Below are 21,654 nucleotides of genomic sequence, written 5' to 3'. Positions count from 1 at the left end.
TTAATTTGCGTAGAAACGAAATTGTTTTCGTGCAAGAAGATAAGAAAAAAAGAACGGCGTAAAGAGAAACACGGCATTTGCGGGAACTCGTTCATTGGGGGTGAAGAAGAAAAAAAAAAAAAAAGAAGAAAAAAAGAAGAAGAAAGAGAAAAGAAAAAGAGGAAAAAAAAAATAAGAAAAAAAGAGAAAGGAAAGAGAGAAAGAAAAAAAGAAAAAAAGGAAGGGAGGAAAAAAATAGGACCATCTAAAACAGTAGTTTGCAAGTTCGCAAGTTTGTAAAAATATAAAACGCGAGCGCTAGCGTAGATCTAAGACGTAGAATGAGAAATAGGAAGAGGAAGAGGAAGAAGGTTCGTAGGTTCGCCATTAGCAGCGAGCAAGGGTGCTCGTTCTTGTTGGCCAGGTGCAAAATTACGAGCCGATCGTGGCCGAGGTCATTACCGAGGGAATAAATATACGACCTTTAGCGATAGTGAGAGAAAGAAGGAAAAGAAATTTCTTTAACGAGTACGGCTGATTATTATCGACGGATAAATTGAATCTTTCTCGTCTTTTTTTCTTCTTCTTCTTCTTCTTTTTTTTTTCTTTTCTTTATCTTTCACTCGGCAAAAAAAGATGTAATTGAAAGTTAGTTACGATCGCGTATGGCACGCTTCTTGCTTCGAAGTTACTCTCTCTTTTTTTATCTCTCTCTCTCTCTCTCTCTCTCTCTCTCTCTCTCTCGCTCTCGCTCTCTCTCTCTCTCCTTTTCTTCTGTCTTCAAACTGGTTTTCAAAACTAAGCTATAAGGGACGCGCTTGTTAATCAGCAGAACGGTAAGATAGTAAATGAAAGTTTGACATAAAGTATACGAGTGAAGGTAGGTTGGTCCTGTAATGCAAATGTAAAAAAGCAACGAGATTTCTTTTTTATTAGATCCACCTACTCTTTACCATTTATTTCTTTTGAAACGACGAGTTTAAAATCGTCGAGAACAACGACGATAGTACTCCCCTTCATTCCCCATTTTTATTATTATTTCAAACCAAATTTTGATAGAGACGGTTCTTTTTTTCTTTTTTTTTTTTTTTTTAATTGAATAAACGTTTCCGTCGTCGATTAGGAAGATCTTAAAACAATGATTAAAAGAAAAGGAAAGGAAAGCAAAAGAAAAAAGAAAAAAAAAAAAAAAAAAAAAAGAAAGAATAGAAATAAATAGAAAATAAAAACAATCACAATTAAAAGGACTCATAAGATGTATACAATTTTTTTTTGTTCCCTTGTATATTTTCATTTCTTTTCTTTTGAGATTTTCTCCTTCCGTCATTTCTTTTTTCCCCTTGTATATTTTCATTTCTTTTCTTTTGAAATTTTCTCCTTCCGTCATTAAGAATTACTTCTGTCGATTTACCAATACCCATAACTTAACCTCCTTCTCAACCCCCTTTTTCTTTTCCATTGATCAATTTTTTCCCTTCTTTTTCATTCTCCGCGTTTAGTACTCTCGAGGCTGTCGCGAACGATCGTGGGCACCCTAAGTTGAAATCTCTTCTACCAACAGCTTTTGCACGTGGCTCGAGTCATCGTCGGTACGTCTTTCGACACGTGTATGTCTCCACGTCGCTACACCACACACACACACACACACACACACACCCATATATATATATATATATATTTGCTTTCTCTATGTACATGCGTATGCACATATATATATGTACATATTTCGTCTATTTATTTGTAAAAGGAACACGCGACCAAACGACCATTGGTACAACTCTGCGGATAGAGAAGCGTGATACCTCCTAATACCGCGAATTTTATAGTCCTTTGAGACGTATTTTACGAGAGAACGAGAGAGAGAGAGAGGGTAAGAGGAAGGGAGAGGGAGAGAGAGAGAGAGAGGAGAAAAAGGGCAAGAAAAAAGGGAGAGAACAGGCGACAATGGAATTAGCACGTGACAATGAATCATTACACGATGTCGACGTCCAATTGCCGAGTAGAAAAGAAAAGAAAAAAGAAAAAAAATGAAAAGAAAGAAAATGAAAACGTGCACGAGAATCTATCTTGTTCGGTGTGTGGTACAAAAAAAAAAAAAAAAAAAAAAAAGAGGAAAAGAAAAAAAGGGAAGAACAAAAAATTGTAATCAAAACGTGTATCGTAAGATTTAAAAGAGAAAAAAGAAAAAAAAAAAGAAATTACAGACACGATCAAATATTTCTTTTTGGGAAAGCGAATTTTCCATTCGTGGCTGTGAATTATCATTCATTTCTCGTATCTTTCCAATTTTTCTTCTTCTTTTTTTTTCTTGTTTTTTTTTTTTTTTTTCATCGAAATCAATTTGATCGTGGCACGATGAAAAAAAATTCATGATAAAATAAATTTGATAATTAATTCAATTGGGTACACGTTGATTAAAAATAAAAAGAACGAAAAGGAGAAAAGAGAAAAAGGAAAAGAAAGAAAATGAAAATTGGCGCGAGAATCTATCTTGTTCGGTGTGTGGTACAAAGAAAAAAAGAAAAAAAAAAAAAAAAAAAAAAAAAAAAAAAAAAAGAAAAGAACAAAAAATTGTAATAAAAACATGTATCCTAAGATCTTAAGAAATTACAATTACGATCAAATATTTTTTGATCGTCAAATCGAATTTTTGCATTCGCAACACTAAATTATCAATTCATTTTTCGTACCTTTCTTTTTATTTCGTCGAAATAAATTTGATCATAATATGATAAAAAAAAAATTCATTTCTGATATTCCTTTGCTCGAAATAAATTTGATAATAAATAACAATTGGGTACGTTGATTAAAAAAAAAAAAAAAAAATAAAAAATAAAATAAAATCAGTGAAAAAAGAATAAATTAAAAAGAAACAAACGAAGCCGAAAATTCATTATATTTTTTCTTTTTTTCTTTTTTGCTCGAACAAGAATTAAGAACTTTCACAGGAGCTCATTCTCAAAAATTTCGATTCATACATTATAACCAAACGTTACTATTATCGGTTACTATGATCTCTTCATCATCACGCATTATCGCGCTTTATCCGATGCCATAATTTCGGTAAAGCTAGTAGAGTACACACAGCCCTAGAGAGGGTAAAGTGATGCTCCATAATAATAATAATAATAATAATAATAATAATAATAATAATAATAATTATAATAATAATAATAATAATGACAATAATAATAACGGATATGTGTTGTTACTACATGTCGGTAGCTGATGTACAAGGTGTCTCTAAAATAGATCAAACGTGTTATTATATTCTTGTCGAGTATGAAGGCTTTCAAATCTCTTGTTAATTATACTACGGTTTACAAATATCTGATAATGTTGAAAATTAAACAACGAAATTACGTATAGAACAGAGTATATAATAATTAATTGTAAAGATTGAGAGATAAGAAAAATTGTAAGAATTTTATGAAACTTCGTTTTTTTATTACTTTTATCTGTTAAATTCAAAAGCATTATAATATTCATTAACATTGAAAATATCAAATCCGATATCGTCAAAATGACGAGTAATTTTAAGATCTCTTTCTTTTACTTTTTTTCTTTTATCTTTTAACGATTATAAAAATCATTATTTAATAAAGTTTCCAATCGAAAATATTATTCATTTGTTTCTTATAAAATTAAATAAAATAAAGATAATAATTAATAAAAATGGGGAATATTTTTTTTTTTCTAACGAACAATTATATTGACATTATATTAACAATATATATTCTATATAGATCGTACATGATGATAAAATAGAATATTACGATCGTCAATAAAATATATTATTCAATATTAACGATACACCGTGTATACATAAACATGAATGACAGTTCTCGATCGTGATATAATTCACGGAAATGAAGGAATCAGATCGGCATTTAAACCGGCAACATGAGCGAGTTAGGTGAGATCCAATAACGATTGTTCGCTTACGTGTAAATTATTGCGAACTATCGGTTGACCGACCGCATTTACCACAAAATTTTCTCCATTTGTTGGTTGCTCTATTCGTTCTTATGTTAGGCGTGCGTTTTGGTCCAAGTAAACGACGACTTTCTCTCTAAAGCGAAACCTTCATCATCAATGTATACATCTAGATATAAAGAGAAAGACAGAGAGAAAGAGAGAGAGAGAGAGAGAGAGAGAGAGAGAGAAAGAGGGAGAGAGAGAGATGAACGTAAACGTCTTTCCAGCTCGCTCGGCCGCCTCAATTAGCGAGCCTCCCACTTTTGCGGCTAGTCCCTGGACCTCCTTGGTTAACCCATCTTCGTATTTTGGTTTAACGTAAGACCTCCATTTCTAAGAGCCTTTTTTACAAAACTATTTGTATTAAAGCGTTAGTAATAAATTGTCCTTACCAATATCCATGTAAAATAGATAGGAAAGAAAATCGATATAGCAGATCTCGATTTTAATCCTTTAAAATAATTTACATTGCTATATTGGATATTGTTAATTCAATAAATCTTGTTATATTTATATATATATATATTTTTTTTCTAATTATAAATTTTAAGAATATAATATTTTCTAATGTATATTTATATGTATATATATTTTTTTATTTTTCTTTTTTTTCGATTTTAATCCTTTAAAATAATTTACATTGCTATATTGAATATTGTTAATTCAATAAATCTTATTATATATATATATTTTTTTTTCTGATTATAAATTTTGAGAATATAATATTTTCTAATGTATATTTATATTTATATTTATATATATATATATATTTTTTTTCTATACAAACACACAAAATATTCCTTATCCTTTTAACAATAATAATAAAATGTATATATGTACGAATGTATTTTATGTGCGTGCATGCATATACGTAATAATGTCTTAAAAAATATAAATGTAAAATTTAACTTATTACTTTTATAAATAAAAGGAAAAAAAAAAAAGAAGCATTCGGAATTATTGAATACCGTATATCAAAGTAAAAGTTCGTTGTCTACGGGTCAATGCGTATCAAACCAACCGGATAAACATGGGCAACAATGAATCGAGAGACTTTCGTGATTCGAGAATGATCAATCTATAGGTTTGATAGGAGGACATGTTTGTTCAACGAAAATCGAAGCAGAATATTCTACAAAACCGGAATCATTCGAGATCTACGAGAGTTTTGTTTCACGACCGATCGGACTGTATCACCGCGCTTCGGTTAACATTTCCATTTACAAATTTAAATTACCCCGTCCATCGGGTATCGAATTCGAAGCGTGTCGTAACCCCCAGCATCCTTCCCTCTCTATTTCGATCCCTCCTTCTCAATCCCCTCTCCCTCCTCTATCTCTCTCTATCTCTCTCTATCTCTCTCTATCTCTCTGTTATTCGCATGAAATTTCAAGAGTTCATAAACGGCAGTCAAATTTCGGCACATTCAAGTTTTAATTTTTTCCCAAGTTGAGAGATTTGCCTTCTTCTCGAGGGTAAATAAAAAATGGCGGAGGGTGGAAGGTAAAGTAGGGGGGGGGGGAGAGGGGGCCACGTTTGTGGTAGCCCTCGAAAATCGTTTTATCCAGGTTTGCCGGGTTCAATTCAGGGGAACAAAATTTATATAATATATACATATGTATGTACATATATATATATATATATATGTGTGTGTGTATTTTTTTTTTCTTTTAATAGAATGCATTTACGTAAATTATTATATCATCAAATATACGTATATTATTTAATTTATACGATCAAACATTGACCACGTATAATCAATACGTACATATATGTAGATATAGACATATAATAACAGGGATGTCTATATTTATGAAACAACGTGACAATAATTAATAAACTTTTATATAATAATAATTAAACATAAATATTCATCATAATATATGAACAATAAATGATTAGATATCTTTAATTTATATCTCATAATGATTGTTTAACATTTTACTTAACTAACATTTTTTTTTTATTTTTCATCTTAATAAACAATCATCATGAAACTTTTCTATAATGCGAAAGAAATATTATTTGATGTGTAATGAAAATTCGATAAATAATATTATTTTGTTAATGAATATTTCGCAACGATCATAGACATCGATATAATAAAACTATGACATTTTTTAAAAAAGTAAAATGATCAAAAAGTAAAACTAGCTTAAATCTCTTTACTACAATCATATATTCGTAAGGATATTTCTAATGGCACATGAGATTTTTGGTTGAGGTTTTAAACGCTTTCGTTGTCGTCAAGAACCGACAACAGGATTATTCTTGCATTTGAACGTCGTTTATCTTGATACTCCGAAGCTTCGCTTAGAAGCGTTTCGTCGTAACGTCGCGCCTTTCCGTGGCACTTTTCCAAAAAGGTTGCCGACTCTTTCTCTCTCTTTCTTTCTCTCTCTGTCTATCTGTCTCACTGTCTCTGTCTTTCTCTGTCTTCGTTGTCGATGGAAAGGGCCTTTTAAACCGTCCATCGTTAGCACCCGGCGAGTTATAAATTTCGAACACGCAGCTGCCTTGATTCGTTCCGTTAGCGCTCTCTCGATCCCCTCCTATTCTGACACATAGTGATAGCATTCTTCTCTCTCTCTCTCTCTTTTTCTCTCTCTGTCTCTGTCTCTCTCTCTCTTGCACGCTTTGTTTTACCAAGAAATTTGAGCTTTTAGCTCTCTGAGAGGTTCACTATGATATCCGAAAAAAAAAGAAAAAAGAAACAGAGAGAGAGAGAGAGAGAGAGAGAGAGGAGAGGGGGAGGGGAGGGGAAAAGAACAGAGAGATGTTTTTGGACATTTGTCCTCAAATCCTATGTGGCTTTTATATCGATAAGCCAACTCGAGACTTATCCAAGAGCTTTAAGAAGTTCCAAGAAAAATACTATAAATTCTTGAATTCGTTATTCGCATCGTTTGTACATTTCTCTCTCTCTCTCTCTCTCGCTCTTTCTATCTCTCTATCTCTATCTCTATCCTTCTCTCTTTCTCTCTCTCTCTCTCTCTCTCTCTCTCTCTCTCTTGCTTTCTTTCTACGTAGTACCTATATATTTGACGTTAAAAATGTCCGTGCTATTTATATCAACTCTACTTAATTTTCACGTCTACGCCGGGAAAATATTTTGTTTGCATTAAGTGATCCCACTTTGATATATCAGATTAGACATTTAAATGGAAACGCGAGAAATGTTCGCGGAAAAAGAGCTTTCGTCTCCTTTCAATGTTTAAAGCTTTTGTCGTAGAACTTTGTCAACGAATATCGCCAGCTGAGATAATAACATCGTTAAAATATCATACATACGTACAGCTATGTATATCTGTTTAACGTGTTTTAGTCGTTCCAAAAAAAAAAAAAAATAAAAAAAAAAAAAAAGAAAAGAAAAGGAAAGGAAAAAAAAAAAGAAAGGAATTATAATGATTTCAAACGACAAAATCTTTAATGGCTAAACGTAAAATATTCTCGAACAAAATACGAAGCTTTTAAATTCGAACGAGTAGACAAATTCAAATGTTCTCCATTGAAATATTTCAGTTCATCTATGGCATTTCCGTATCTCTATAATACGTATATACCATTACCATTACCATCACTACCACCATCATCATCAATACTACTACCATTAACGCATTAACAACACAATAGCACCGATATCGAATCGTTTTCAATCTCAGGCATTGGGTATTTCAAGAGCGCGTTATTAATTTCCTTTCCCATAATCTCTGAAAAACATTCGTACCGCCCGACCGTATTATTTTCCTTGGCATTTTCCACCGATGTTATTCAGCCTAAAGAGAGAGAAAGAGAGAGAGAGAGAGAGGAAGGGATATAAAGAATGAGTGAATAAATGAAAGACAGAGACAGAGAGAGAGAGAGAGAGAGAGAGAGAGAGAGAGAGAGAGGGAGAAAATAAAAGAACATTCGAAGTGTGGGATCGAAAATTAAGAAGAATAAGAAGAAGAAAAAGGAAAAGAAGAAGAGGAAGAGAAGGAGGAAGAAAGAGAAAAAAAAAAAGGAAAAATAATAAAGATAGAAAGAGAAAGAATACACGACTTCTCGCAGTATTCTTTCACCCCAATCGCAATCATATTACCCCACCGAGGGAAGGATACGAATCGACGAAAGCTACCTCGAATTATTTCTTTTCTTCCATCGTTCTCGGTCAAACACGTAAGAAAGGGAGGAGAATGAAAGATAGAGAAAATTCTACGGTTCGATGACGATGGACCGACAAGGACACTGGTAAAGAAAGAAAGAAAGAAATAAAGAAAGAAGAACGACGACTACGACTACGACGACTACGACGACGACGACGACGACGACGACGACGACGACGACGACGAAACACGGACTCTCTTCTCGTACGTGCTTGGAGTCAACGAACTAGTCCGACTAACGCGTGGCATTCGAGTGAGAATCACGGTAATTCCCGAGATGCGTCGCGTGGTAAGACGTGAAAAGAAGAGAGAGAGAGAGAGAGAGAGAGAGAGAGAGAGAGAGAGAGAGAGAGAGGTCAGGGGGTAAGAGGTAAGAAAAAAAGAAAAGAACCAGAAGGATGATCGAAGGGAAGTGGTCTGTCGCGTGAAAAGGATCTTCACTCTTTCTCCTATTTCTTTCCTCTTTTTCTTTCTCTTTCCACTTTCTCTTCGTCGATATACATGTATCTATCTATCTATCTATCTATCTATCTATCTATATATATATATATATATATATATATATACACATATGTGTGTGTATGCATGTCTCTCTCTCTCTCTCTCTCTTTCTTTCTTTCTCTCTTTAGCACCCACGCACTTTCATACCTTCCCTTTTATCTCTCTTCTTTTTCTCTACGATACACGTGCGAGAGTAGGCTCGTTCATCCAACTTCGTTATCCCACACGCACGCACTTCCATTAATCAGAAGACGTTTTTAATGTGAGCAGCAGCATCTCTACAGACCTGTGAAATTTTCTCCACGGCTCGCTCGAGCTGTCTATCTTTCTTTTTTCTCATCTCATCTCATCTCTCTCTCTCTCTCTCTCTCTCTCTCTCTCTCTCTTTTTCTCTTGGTCTTACTGATGAGGAATATTTAAAACACGTGCGTGTAATTGGTGCTTGTAGTATACCGATAAAGTTCTTGCTTCTTCGATAATTCTTTATGTTTTATATTATGTGTGTATGTGTGTGTGTGTGTGTGTGTGTATATGTGTGTATTTATGTATGCGTTAACGTATATAAATCTTCTGGGAGATAAATATGCAACGAATAACGACATGCGTACTGACGAATACGATACACTAATATGTTTTTATTATCTACGATAATGTCTATATATAAAATGAATTATTTTATTTTTTTTTTTTCTTTTTTCTTCCTTTTCCTTTAGTTTCAATCACTCGATTGAATATATCCGTACGATTTTAAAATAATATTTACGAATGAAGTTACGTTTCATTTGGGAAAAAAAAAAAAAAAAAAAAAAAAAAAAAGAGAGAAAAAAAAAAAGAATGGACAATTTCGGATTAAACGAATAACATTTGATAAAATTTATTCGGAGGTGAAAATTTGCCTTGAACAAATTTATATACCTTTGGGATAATTTAGTTAGGGCGAAAATATTTTCGACTGTTTTTCGTTTCTCCTTTTTTTTTCTTTCTGTCTTTTTTGTTTTTTTTTTTTGTTTTTTTTTTGTTTTTTTTGTATATACATATATACGATTATTGTCAAATCATACCAAATAACAGCGTTTTCTGACGATATGGGAAATCGAATTTTGTTCACATCGTGTTTCGGAAAAGGGATACAGACAGAGACATGCAGAGAGAGAGAGAGGGAGAGAGAGAGAGAGACAGACAGAGACAGAGACAGAGATAGATATATAGAGAGTAAAGAGCGGATATTTGGCGTGAGAAATGGCAGTCATGATCACGCAAAGCTGATATATACATATATATATATACATATATATATGTGTATAACTATATCTACAAAGAATTTTTTTTCGGTGCTACTCGTGCGTGCCATGGAAAATCCGAGTGCCGAGCAGGTTCAAAATCGAGTACATCAAGTTTATTGCTCGTCTATACATCGACACTCTCCTACTCTATCACGTTCTCTCTCTCTCTCTCTCTCTCTCTCTCTCTTTCTCTCTCTTTCGCTTTGACGAATAATAAGAGAATGATTCCAGTCGGATGAGAGCCGATTATTATTACAAAATAAACTCCGTCTGATATGAGTAAAAAAAAGGAAAGAAAAGAAAAAAAGAAAAAAAGAGAGAAAGAGAGAGAGAGAGAGAGAGAGAGAGAGAAAAGAGAAAGAAAAGAAATTGAGAAAGAGAAAGAAAAAGTAACAAGTAAAATAAATTATCAAAGAGGAATGCATTTAAAAATGAAGGGGAGCTTTGTAAAAAAATGTAATCTACTCGTGACTCGCCATCTTCTTTGACTTATTTTCAAGATTCTTACTTCATATCTCTCTCTCTCTCTCTCTCTCTCTCTCTCTCTCTCTCTCTCTCAGTCTGTCTGTCTCCGTCTTTCTTTCCGTCTGTCCGTCTTTCTCATCGTTGTGAAGCAAAACCATGTATCCGAAGAATGTTCAATCAAGTAGCCAGATATGTCACGTGTGTGAGTGCGTGGGTGAGCAAATTCCACAAAGTATATGTCATACGGTGGTTGCTATCAATAACCGATGGATCGGACTCGGCTATCCTACAATACAAAGCGTGTACATTTACGTCAAGCTCGTTTATTAATTATTCAAGATATCAAAGTGAGAGAGATAGAGAGAGATAAATAGAGAGAGAGAGAGAGAAAGAGAGAAGTTCAAATCACTCGTCCAAAGGCAATCAAACGATTATGAACCCAAAATCTGCTCAACCGAAAACAGTACTACTAATTTCGTATTGATATGATTTCGCTTTCATCAATTATTACGGGAAATAGAATTACTGAAATATCATTTATTTATCGGGATCATTTACTGAGAAAAATAAGAGAAAGTTCAATCGTAAATAATTTTTCAGTTTCGCGATAAATTTTTCTTTTTTTCTTTTTTTTTTTTTTTTCTTTCTCTATAATTTTATAACTTTCTTTTATCGACACATGTAAGTTCATGATCAGTAGAGCTACGTAAAGTCGAATTGAAAAAGTTAGTTGCGGTACGATAAAAAGGAAGAAAGAAAGAAAGAAAGAAAGAAAAAAAGAGAAAAGAAAAATAAAAAAGGGACCATGATTTATCAACTCTCAGGTCCTCTCTCTCTCTCTCTCTCTCTCTTCTTCTTCTTCTTCCATTTCATTTCTTTTCTTTTCATTTTCTTTTTTTCTTCTTTTGAATCGATAACGTTATCTCAATGATTTCATTCAACGTTCTCCGAGTATTAAGATATCCGACCGAACATAATTCTTTTCCTTTTTCTTTTTTTTTTTTTTTTGTCTCTTTCCTTAAATTTCAACACGAAAGTAATACGACGAATAGAATAATTTACATTTATATGTAACATCATTTTATTACTAATATTCTCCGTTTTGTAATCAAACGAAAAAGATAAAAATATACGAAGAAAGAGAAAAAGAGAGAAAGAGAGACATACATATCTATAATACGAGATTGTCGAAATGGAACAGAACATTGGAACAGAAACAAGAAGTAAAACGTAGAGAACCAGGAAGATGGCACAAGGAAGGAGGATCAGGAGTTTGGTAGTAGGGTAACCCCTCGTCTGAAATTCTACTCTCGTGGACGATACGGACGAGGGCGCGAGACGAGGCTCGACGGTTTTCCCAAGAAACAGTTTCATTACTTTCGATCCCCCCTTGCGTTCGAGCAAGGAGAACAAGAAGAACAAGAAGAAGAGAAAGAAGAAGAAGAGAAAGAGGAAAAAGGAGGAAGAGGAAGAGGAAGAGGAAGAGGAAGAGGAGAGAAGAGGAGAGGGAAAAGCGAACCGTGCGGCGAATTCCTTAAGAAGAAGAAGAAGAAGAAGAAGAAGAAGAAGGAAGATGAAGGGTGAGCCTTCAAGAAGGGAGGAAGATGAAGAAGGAAGGAGAGAGGAAGGGAGGTAAAGGGAAAAGGGAAAGAAACCCCAAGGGTCTCGATCAGTACGAGCCCTTCGTTTCTCGACGACAACTGGGGCTATTCTCTCTCTCCCTCTCTCTCTCTCTCTCTCTTTCTCTCTCTCTCTCTTTCTCTCTGTCTCTCTCTGTTTTACACACGCACGTTAAGCTAGAAAAAAGGAGCAGCAATGCGGATAGCCTAGTCCCTTCCCTCATCGACTACTCCTTAGAAAATACGCAGGCAGGCAGGCAGGCAGGCAGGCAGGCAGGCACGCACGCACGCACGCACGCACGTATATATTATACCTTGAAGAGACAAGGACGAAGGATAAAGTTGAACGAAGAAAAGAAAAACTAGATCCTAGGGGGTTGCGTCTCGAAGCAACATGAAATTGTCTTAGAAGGAGCGAGCTTATCGATCGTATTCGTCTTCTATCCCCTGCCGTTCCCGAATATACTATATTCCCCACCTCTCTCTCTCTCTCTCTCTCTCTCTCTCTCTCTCTCTCTCTATCTATCTGTCTCTTCTCCTCTGTCTCTGTCTCTCTCATTCTGTCTTTTTCGCCTCCCTCGAAGGCAGCTGGCAGGGATCGAAGACGTTTTCAAGGCGTACATCTTTCATGAGCTTTTCTTCTCTTTTCGGCATACTACTATCCAAAGAGAGGAACCACTGGCAACAGTAAAAGCATCACCACGACGTGTTCGAAACGTTGAAGATTTTCTTTCTCTTTCTCTCTTTCTCTCTCTCTCTCTCTCTCTCTCTCTCTCTTTCACAAGCATCAAACAGTCAAACGTTATGCATGCTTACACGACCAACGTGAATTTCTTACCAAACGAATCCAACCGTTTCTCCTTTCTATCCGGTCCACCCACCCGTCCACCCAACCATCACTTCTTTCGATTTCTTCTTCTTTTCTTTCTTTCTTTCTTTTTTCTTTTTTTTTTTTTTTTTTCCTTTTTTTTGGTCGTAATAATTCGTGAATATAGTAAAGCTATTCGAATTTTATAAGAGACGCGGAAGAATCCTCTTCGGTTTTCACGTCCCCCGATCGATTTTTATTTCTCTCTCTCTCTCTCTCTCTGTCGTTTCGGTGCTCCATTTTTTCCTACTTTTTAATATCCCGCGTGGTAGAAAAGATTCTAACGCTTTTGTCGTACAGATTCTCTTTCGAGAATCGCGATTCTTGTCAAATTGGATTTTTCTCCTTTTCTCAGAGAAAATCGGCTCGAAGGAAAGCAGTTTGTCCCGGCTTGTAAAACAAAATGATTTATGTGCTATTTTTACCATCCAAAGTATACATTTTCAAAAACTTGATATATATATATATATATATTATCGTTGAAAAATCTTAACTATGCCGTACACGTTCTTTCTTATTAAATAACTAAGGAGGATCAAAATTTAATAATACTAATAGTAATAATAATAATAATAATAATGAAGAAAGAAAGAAAAAGAAAACGGAAAAAAGGATAAAAATAAAAAGGAAAAAAAAAAAAAGAAAAGTATCAAATGTAACGATCGTAACCCATCTCCTAAGGAACAATTGATTTTCTTTACCGAGCCAGTTTCCTTCTCACCCTAAGCATTATAATCCGACTTTCCCTATGCAATCTGCGTGCGAATTCACGATAGCCAAGCCCTCGTGCCATTTTCTAACTCCGCAACTTACGTTCCCGTACCTACGGAATCGATTTCAAGGATTCGTGGAACGAGATAGCACCCTACATATATATATATATATATATATATATATATGTATGTATATTTTTTTGCCTCTTTTTCTCTCTTTCTCTGTCAACTAAACCCTTCGCAATCAAGATTTACCCAACCGTTGTCAACTATACCAACGATTTTCGATTATTTCCGATGCTTATCTCTACTACATTAATGTTGCAGATTTTATGATCCAATTTTAAGTTAAAATTCTGACGGAGAGAAAAAAAAAAATTAGAGAAAAAGAAAACGAAATTAATCCAATCATCGAAATTACAAATCTATCTTTCTAATCGTATAAATTTGTACATATTATTATTAAATAAATTAAAATAAAACGAACGTTTTATTTATTTTATAATTAAATATAATATTGTAATGTTGTAAAAGAATCTTTAATAATTACAATTATACCTAATGCATATATATATATAAATATATATAAATATATAGTTGTATCATTATTAATACTATCATTTGGGAAAGTTGCAGTAAAAAAAAAAAAAAAAGAAAAGAAGAAAAAACGAAATAAAAGATTAGAAAAAAGTAGAAAAGAAGATTAACAATACATTTATATTATCTTATCACATAACTTTTAATAACGGATAACTATCCTTTACTCTCATATCGATCTATCGATATTAGCATGTACGATAGCTACTTAGCTAATACAGAAGTCATGCATATACGAAGTAAACGTGACGTTAGGACTATCAAATGGCTTATTCCGACGGTCTGCCTAATTTGCATCGCGGAAACACGTAAATCGTTCGGTCAAACGACTAAGAGGACGAACGAGAAAGGAAAGAGAGAGAGAGATATATATATATATATATATATATAGATAGATAGATAGATAGATAGAGAGAGTAAGTGAGCGAGCTTAAGTCCGTATTTTATTCAGAGACGTCTGAGTTCTTGGCCATCCCTCTGGCTGAAAACCCCTTTTACTCCTTTCTCTCTCTCTCTCTCTCTCTCTCTCTCTCTCTCTTCCTCTCTCTTTCCCTCCCATACACACATACATAGACACATATACTTTCTCTCTCCTCTCTTTCTCTCTTTCCCACACACACACACATCCATAGATACATATACTTACTTTCTCTCTCTCTCTCTCTCTCTCTCTCTCTCTCTCTTTCTCTGTCTCTGTTTCTCTGCTCGGAAGAAGGAGGTAAAAGAACTCGTTACATCGTAACGGGGGTAGATAGGAATAGGGGTCCCGTAATTATGGCGTGCATTACTTATAACGCGGGACCTCAGCGACGAGCGTTTTCAGGATCGACGTATATCTGCGTGAATCGAGACTGCATTTTCTATCTTTCTCTTCTCTTCTCTTCTCTTCTTTCCTTTCTCTTCTCTTCTCTTCTCTCTCTCTCTCTTTTTCTGTCTCTCCTAACTCTTTTCATTTTTCTTCCTTCTCGTCCTTTTTTTTTCCCTCGATTCGCGTTACGCGACGCGTACCACCGGGAATATCAAGGACGTTCAAAAGCTACATAATAAAGAGAGAGAAAGAGAGAGAGAGAGAGAGAGAGAGAGAGAGAGAGAGAGAAAGATAAAATAGGGTGGGGGGGAGTATCGATATACTCGCATTGCATCCGCGCGTATAAATTATAAAAATAACTAATAAAAATGAATCGTCTGCTTATGACATACGATATTTCGTAAAAATCGTTAAGAGATATTAGACACTTATCATGGCATTAGATTAGAATAAAAAAAAAAAAAAAAAAAAAAAAAAAAAAAAAAAAAAGAAACAAAATCCATTCTCGTTTCAATGTTTTCATTAAGACATTAAATTATATTATAATTGGCATTACGAAAGAATATTTATACGAGATTTAGATAAGAATTAAACGTCGAACGATAAATTAAATTTATATCTAAATAAATGTAACGTGAATTTCATTGAAAATTATTTGCTCTTCTTTTTTTTCCTTTTTTTCTTCTCGTCCCTCTCTCTCTCTCTCTCTCTCTCTCTCTCTCGCTCTTGAGCTATGTACATTGCAAAACACAGTCATTATAAAAAGTAGACGTTTGAAATTATTTTCTAATCGACATTTACGAAAGAATATTTAAACGAGATATGAATAAAGTATCAAACGTCGATCGATAAATAAATAAACGTATATATAAATAAACGTAAAGGGAGTTCCATCGAAAGTTACTTGTGTTTCTTTTTTCTTTCTTTTTTTTCCTTTTTCTCTCACTCTCTCTCTCTCTCTCTCTCTCTCTCTTGAATTATGCACGCTATAAGAGACCATTATTATGAATGAAAAAAGAAGAAAACGAAAGGAAAGGAAAAAAAAAAAGAAAAGAAAAGAAAGAAACGAACGAACAAAAAAAAACGAAGAAGAAGAGGGAAGAGTGGGGGAGGGAGGGAGGGAAAAAAAAAGGAAGAAAAATAAATAATCAACGAAAGTACATCTTTACGATAATTTCAACGAGCTCACTATTCTCGTTACGCTTCTTCGCTCGTATGTATCCAAACGTAGACACATAAACGTGCACCAAGCACACACTTAAAAGAGAAAATGTATTACGTATATATACCTCCTACGTATATCGTCGGGGCAGTTTTAAAACGAGGCGAAGTTCGTGACCGCCGTAAATAAAAGGAGTATCGCCATGGGCGTGTTAAAACTAGTGCGCCAGGGAGATAACCAAATACGTTAATCATTCCACTTAATAGAATAATCCGTCCCGTTCAGCGGGATCGTTAAGACTATTTCGTTATCTCGCGGCATAGCTCGCGGCACGTATCCCCAGCATCGCTTTTTTATACATCCTTTTTATTTATTTCTTTTTTCTTTTTTTTTATTTTTTTTTTTTTTATTTTCTCCGCCTCTTTTTTTTTGTCCTTCTTTTTTTCTCTACTTCCCTCTCTCTCTCTCTCTCTCTCTTTTTATTTTTATTTCACTCAACTTAGTCACGAAATCAAGCGGATAGGGAAAGACGAAAAGTATATATATATAAATATATATATGTATGTATGTATGTATGTATGTACATGTTAGTATTATATTATAACTATGTAAAAATGTAACGAGCTTTTTTGACGTTGATGATATCTAAACGAATAGAAAAGCTTAGTAACGTTTGGTGGCATGGTTTATAGCGAGCTCATACTTTGCAATTTTACGATATAATCCACCAACCGATACACTGAGATTCCCATATGTGTGTTCTTATTCGTATGTGTTTAGGTAAACACATATATATACACAGACACAGATGTATAAAGACATACCTATATATTATATATGTAATATGTATTCGAATGAGACGATGCTGCTTAGGTGAATATTACATGTGCGATCGATCAATGGATAGCTCGTAATACACCTTGATTTTAAGGTCACATTATCTTCATCATTTTTACTGAAAATCCCGAGAGAGAGAGAGAGAGAGAGAGAGAGAGAGAGATTACTTTGAAACGTTTATACGAATATTCTCTCTTTTAAATTGATTTTATTATTATCATCATTATTATCATCATTGTCTATTATTTACTATTATTTTCTTTCTCTGATTAATCGTATTATTAGAATGATTAAACGTATCTCCGTCAAGTTTAATCTTATTCAAAAATATTCTAAGCGCTGTGGTACTCATTCATTATCATTATTATTATTGAAGATTTTTAAAGGTAGTTTCAATAATCCAATAATTATTGTAGTCGATTAAAAATAATCGATTGAATAATCTTTCGAATTAAAACGTACTTATTAGGCCATTAATTAATGTTAATATTATTAAATTTATGAGCGAATCTGTTTTGAGAATTTATGCGAAATTCTATATCAAAGAAAAAAAAAAAAAAAAAAAAGAAAAAAGAAAAAAAAAAAACTATTAATAAATCAGTCGTTCTCGACGAGCAACAAAATCGATTAAGATTCTTGAATGGATGTTGAACTTGATCTCGTTAATAGATGAAATAGATGCACGTCGCGTGCACGTTGCGATATCATTTCGTTCCCAGCAAGCTCTTATTTTTTTTTTCTCTTTTCTTTTCTTCTTCTTTTTTTTTTTTCTTTATTTTTTTCTTTCTTTTTTTTTTTAACGCATAATAGCGAGTAGTATAGTCGCAATGGGAGTTGAACGTACCTACGTACATACATACTACGTTGCTCGTGTAATAAGCAAAGCATCGTTCAACGATCCTTTATAACGCGATTTCCGTCGAGCGTTATAAAAGCGAATAATAATCTTTTACGTCTCTAACAAAGAATAGTGTTATTAAAGTTTTGCGCTTTTCGTTTCCAATTATTTACATAAATGAAACTTTCGTAAAGATCGAATAATTTACAAATTAAAAAAAAAAAAATATATATATATATATATTTGTGTGTGTGTGTGTGTGTGTGCGTATATGTATAGGTATAATATCGGAAAAGAAAAGACTACAAATTGCTTTTCAAAGGATAGCGAAGTTTAAAAAGGATATTAGAAAAATGTATATTTATGAAAATATTCGTAATTCGATAGATGAAGTTTTGCGTAAAAAGTTTATTATTAACAATTGGCTCTGTATGAGAGAAAGAGAGAGAGAGAGAGAGAGAGAGAGAGAGAAGAAAAAGTAACGAACGATTATGAGGAACAACGACGTGATACGGTCGGAAATAAGTGAAATTGTATGGAATATTTATTAGAAAAATATGTTTTTCACGTTAAATTGAAAGTTGCGTAGTTTTAATCGGAGCGATAATATAAAAAAAGTTAGCTCAGTTGGAATTCCTTCAATAACGTGGCAACAAGCGTGACCTCCATTTTTTTCTTCCTCTTATTCTTTCATTTTTTTTCTTTTTCTTCTTTATTTATCCGTTCTTTCTTTTTTCTATTTTTCTTTTTTTTTTTTCTTTTTTGTCTATCCGCAAATTATCCACCAATTAATATTGAAATAGAATTGAAATTAATCCAATTAAATCTTCATTGATCCGAGTACCTTATAAACATTTCTTTCGCCATAATTTCCGTCCCGTACCGATTTTCTTTGAAATAATACAAATTTCTATACTCATATTAAAAAGCCATAGGTACATATGGAGTGTTTACTTGTTCGACATAAAAGGGTTCAAAAGAGTTTGAGAGGATGGAGGGAGGGTGGGTGGGAGGGGGGAGGGCAGCGGAGGAGAGTTTGAAGATAGGGGTGAGTGAAGATAGGGGGTAAGTTTATTCATTCTTTCGATCGAGGGCGATCAACACGAGGAAATCGACGACGGTCTCCTTCGTTTTCTTTTTTTCTTTCATTTCCTTTCTTTTTTTTTTTTCTTTTCTTATTTTCTTTTTTTTTCTTTTTTTTTTTTTTTTTGTTTCTTTTATTTTTCCGTAGACGATAAAATTAACGTAGGTATTTTATTATTCGACTCCTTTCGCCCGCTCGAAATAAAAAAGAAAGAGAAAGAGAGAAAAAAGAAAGTAAAAGAAAAAAGACTCTGACTCGTCTTTTGTCTACGCGGCTCTTTAATAGCGTTTTAAACGGCTGCATGCCACCCCCGCGCATACAAAAAAAGAAAGAGAGAGAGAGAAAGAATAGTTTCCCTAATCTTTTCTTTTATCATTATTTTCGCCAATCGAAAAGTTTGCTTGGCTAATAGGACTGATTGAAAACAACGCGATAAAAGAAAGCTCTCGCAAGTGCAATGCATTCGCTTCTTTTCCTTATATTTTTATTGTTTTATTAATATTTTTTACAGACTCTCTCTCTCTCTCTCTGTCTCTTTCTTTCTCTCTTCTTCCGCATTCTTCTTAATTCATCAAAACGAAGTTATTACCAGCCAATTATCGTTCGATCATCGCTATTGTGATACGTTCACAACAAATTGAATTTATTTTTATGTGATAAAAACACGCTCGTAGGGCGCGTACGCGCATCAATTTCAAAGTTTATTATATAATGGTCGATTTTTTAATATCTAAAAGAGAAACAAGAAAATAATAATAATAATAATAATAATAATAATAATAAAGTAAAGAGGAAAGAAATGAAAAGAAAAGAAAAGGATATACGTTTGAATATATTCAAGGTATTATTTTTATTAAAAGAAAAGAAAAGAAAAAAAAAGAGGACAAACAAACAAAGAAACAAAAATTTTGGAAATGATTTAAAAGTCAAACCTTGACAAAATATTTCCAATGAACGCTCGGAAAATAATCAATGTATATAAAATAGCTATGTTTCTTATGTAAAAGAAATGCATAAATATACAATCAAATATACACAGCAGAGAAATACGTAATATACGAAAAGAGAAATACTTTTAGGAGTGATATTAAAACGCGAGCGATTTAAATATGTTCAAAGTACTCTTTCCGTAAAGAAAAAAAATTAAAAAAAAAAAAATAAATAAATAAATAAAACTAACAAACAAACAAACAAACAAAGAAAAAGAAAAAATGTAAAGAAAGATTTAAAAATCAGACCTAACAAAATATACCGAACGATGTGTAAATAATTAATGAATCTAAATTATAATCAAAAAGAAAAAAAAAAAAAATAATCAATGTATATGAAACAGCTATGTTTCTCATTTAAAAGAAACGTACACACACACACACACACGTACATGCAAAACGGATATACATATATATTTATATATATATATATTTTATATAATAAAAACAGAGAGACAGAGAGAAAGAAGATAGACAAATAAATACATAATATACGAAAAGATTAAGCGTCAGTTTAAAAAGTGTCGTATTAAAAAGAAAAAAAAAAAAGAAAAAAAAAAAAAAGACATGTCTCGATTTAAAACGTCTCGAGACAAAGTTCCACTCAACGCGAAACCGTTTGTCAGAGCTGGGGGTCAACCAATCGGAGAGCGTGCGACCGATCGCTCGAGCGTGCTGTTGATGCTGCTGCTGCTGCTGCTGCTGCTGCTGATCCATGCCGAACCGTTTCGATCCTGATCGAGACGACCTCAGCGGTGCGACAGAAAGGGAAACGTATCCCCAGCCACGGTAAACGATGTCTTACTGTATATTCTACGTACATAGATACGTACGTACGTACACACAAATACACATACATATACACATACATTGGAAAAGAAGATGAAGAAGATATAAAAGAAAGAAAAAGAAAGGGTAAGAGAAAGAGACAGATAAATAGACAGACAGACAGAAAGAGCGAGCGAACGAGAGAGAGAGAGAGAGAGAGAGAGAGAGAGAGAGAGACAGATAGATAGAAAGAGAAAGAGAGAAAATAAGAGAGTCGTGAAACGAGACGATGAGGATGCTCTGTGGCTGAAACTCCAAAGCTCGTTCGTTCGCTCGGTCGGTCGCGCGCGCGCGCGCGCGCGCACAAGAGAACTCACAGTCGTGCATCTCACGTAAGCGGCACGACAACGGGCTCCTTTGTCCCTGTCCAATCACGATCTCGCCCGCGGATATACTATCGGATAGAGTCTGCCATTGCAAGGACCGAACCTCGCTCGTTTCATTCGCTTTCTTCTTTTTCTTCTTCTTCTTCTTCTTCTTCTTCTTCGTCGTCGTCGTCGTCGTCATCATCGTCGTCGTCGTCGTTGTCGTCTTCTTCTTCTTCTTCTTCTTCCTCTTCCTTTTCTTCTTCTTCTTCTTCTTCTTCTTCTTCGTCTTCTTCATCTTCTGTCTCTCCGTTTCTCTCACTCATACTATTTTTCCTCTCTTTTTCTCTTATACTTTGCCTTCCCTTTTATCATCCTAGTAGTAGGAGTTCTTTCCTTTTACCACGTCTAGCAATCAGGAACCTACGCGCGAACTACTATTTTAAATTGAAAGTGGCCAAGAACCAACGTTTATTGCCCTTGTGTTTTCTGCCGTTGACGTTTCCCTGATAAACGGTAGAAAAGAATAACGCTATGATATTTTCAATGAACGAAAGAGAGATAAGTCGTGTTTTTATCATTTGATAAGACGAATTCCATATCGTATGTTATAATGAGGATTATTGAAGAAACGTGTAATAAATCATATTAAATC

The 21,654-nt window shown here is 33.8% G+C and overlaps 1 protein-coding gene and 1 long non-coding RNA gene across 3 annotated transcripts in view; both read right to left on the bottom strand.

Annotated features, from left to right (window-relative positions):
• The window catches only part of LOC124949961 (roundabout homolog 2-like), a 203,740-nt gene that overhangs the window by 148,249 nt on the left and 33,837 nt on the right, over positions 1-21,654 (bottom strand). The window lies entirely within an intron of this gene.
• On the bottom strand, positions 672-19,654 carry LOC124949962. The gene is made up of 2 exons (XR_007101234.1): positions 19,391-19,654; positions 672-745 (listed from the first exon to the last, which is right to left on the bottom strand). It is a non-coding gene; the product is annotated as an uncharacterized LOC124949962 (long non-coding RNA).

The sequence above is a fragment of the Vespa velutina genome, chromosome 6 (genome assembly GCF_912470025.1).
Source record: "Vespa velutina chromosome 6, iVesVel2.1, whole genome shotgun sequence".
Classification (NCBI taxonomy): domain Eukaryota; kingdom Metazoa; phylum Arthropoda; class Insecta; order Hymenoptera; family Vespidae; genus Vespa; species Vespa velutina.
Note: the sequence above shows the minus strand (reverse complement) of the source record. Positions and strands in the feature narration are given on the sequence as shown.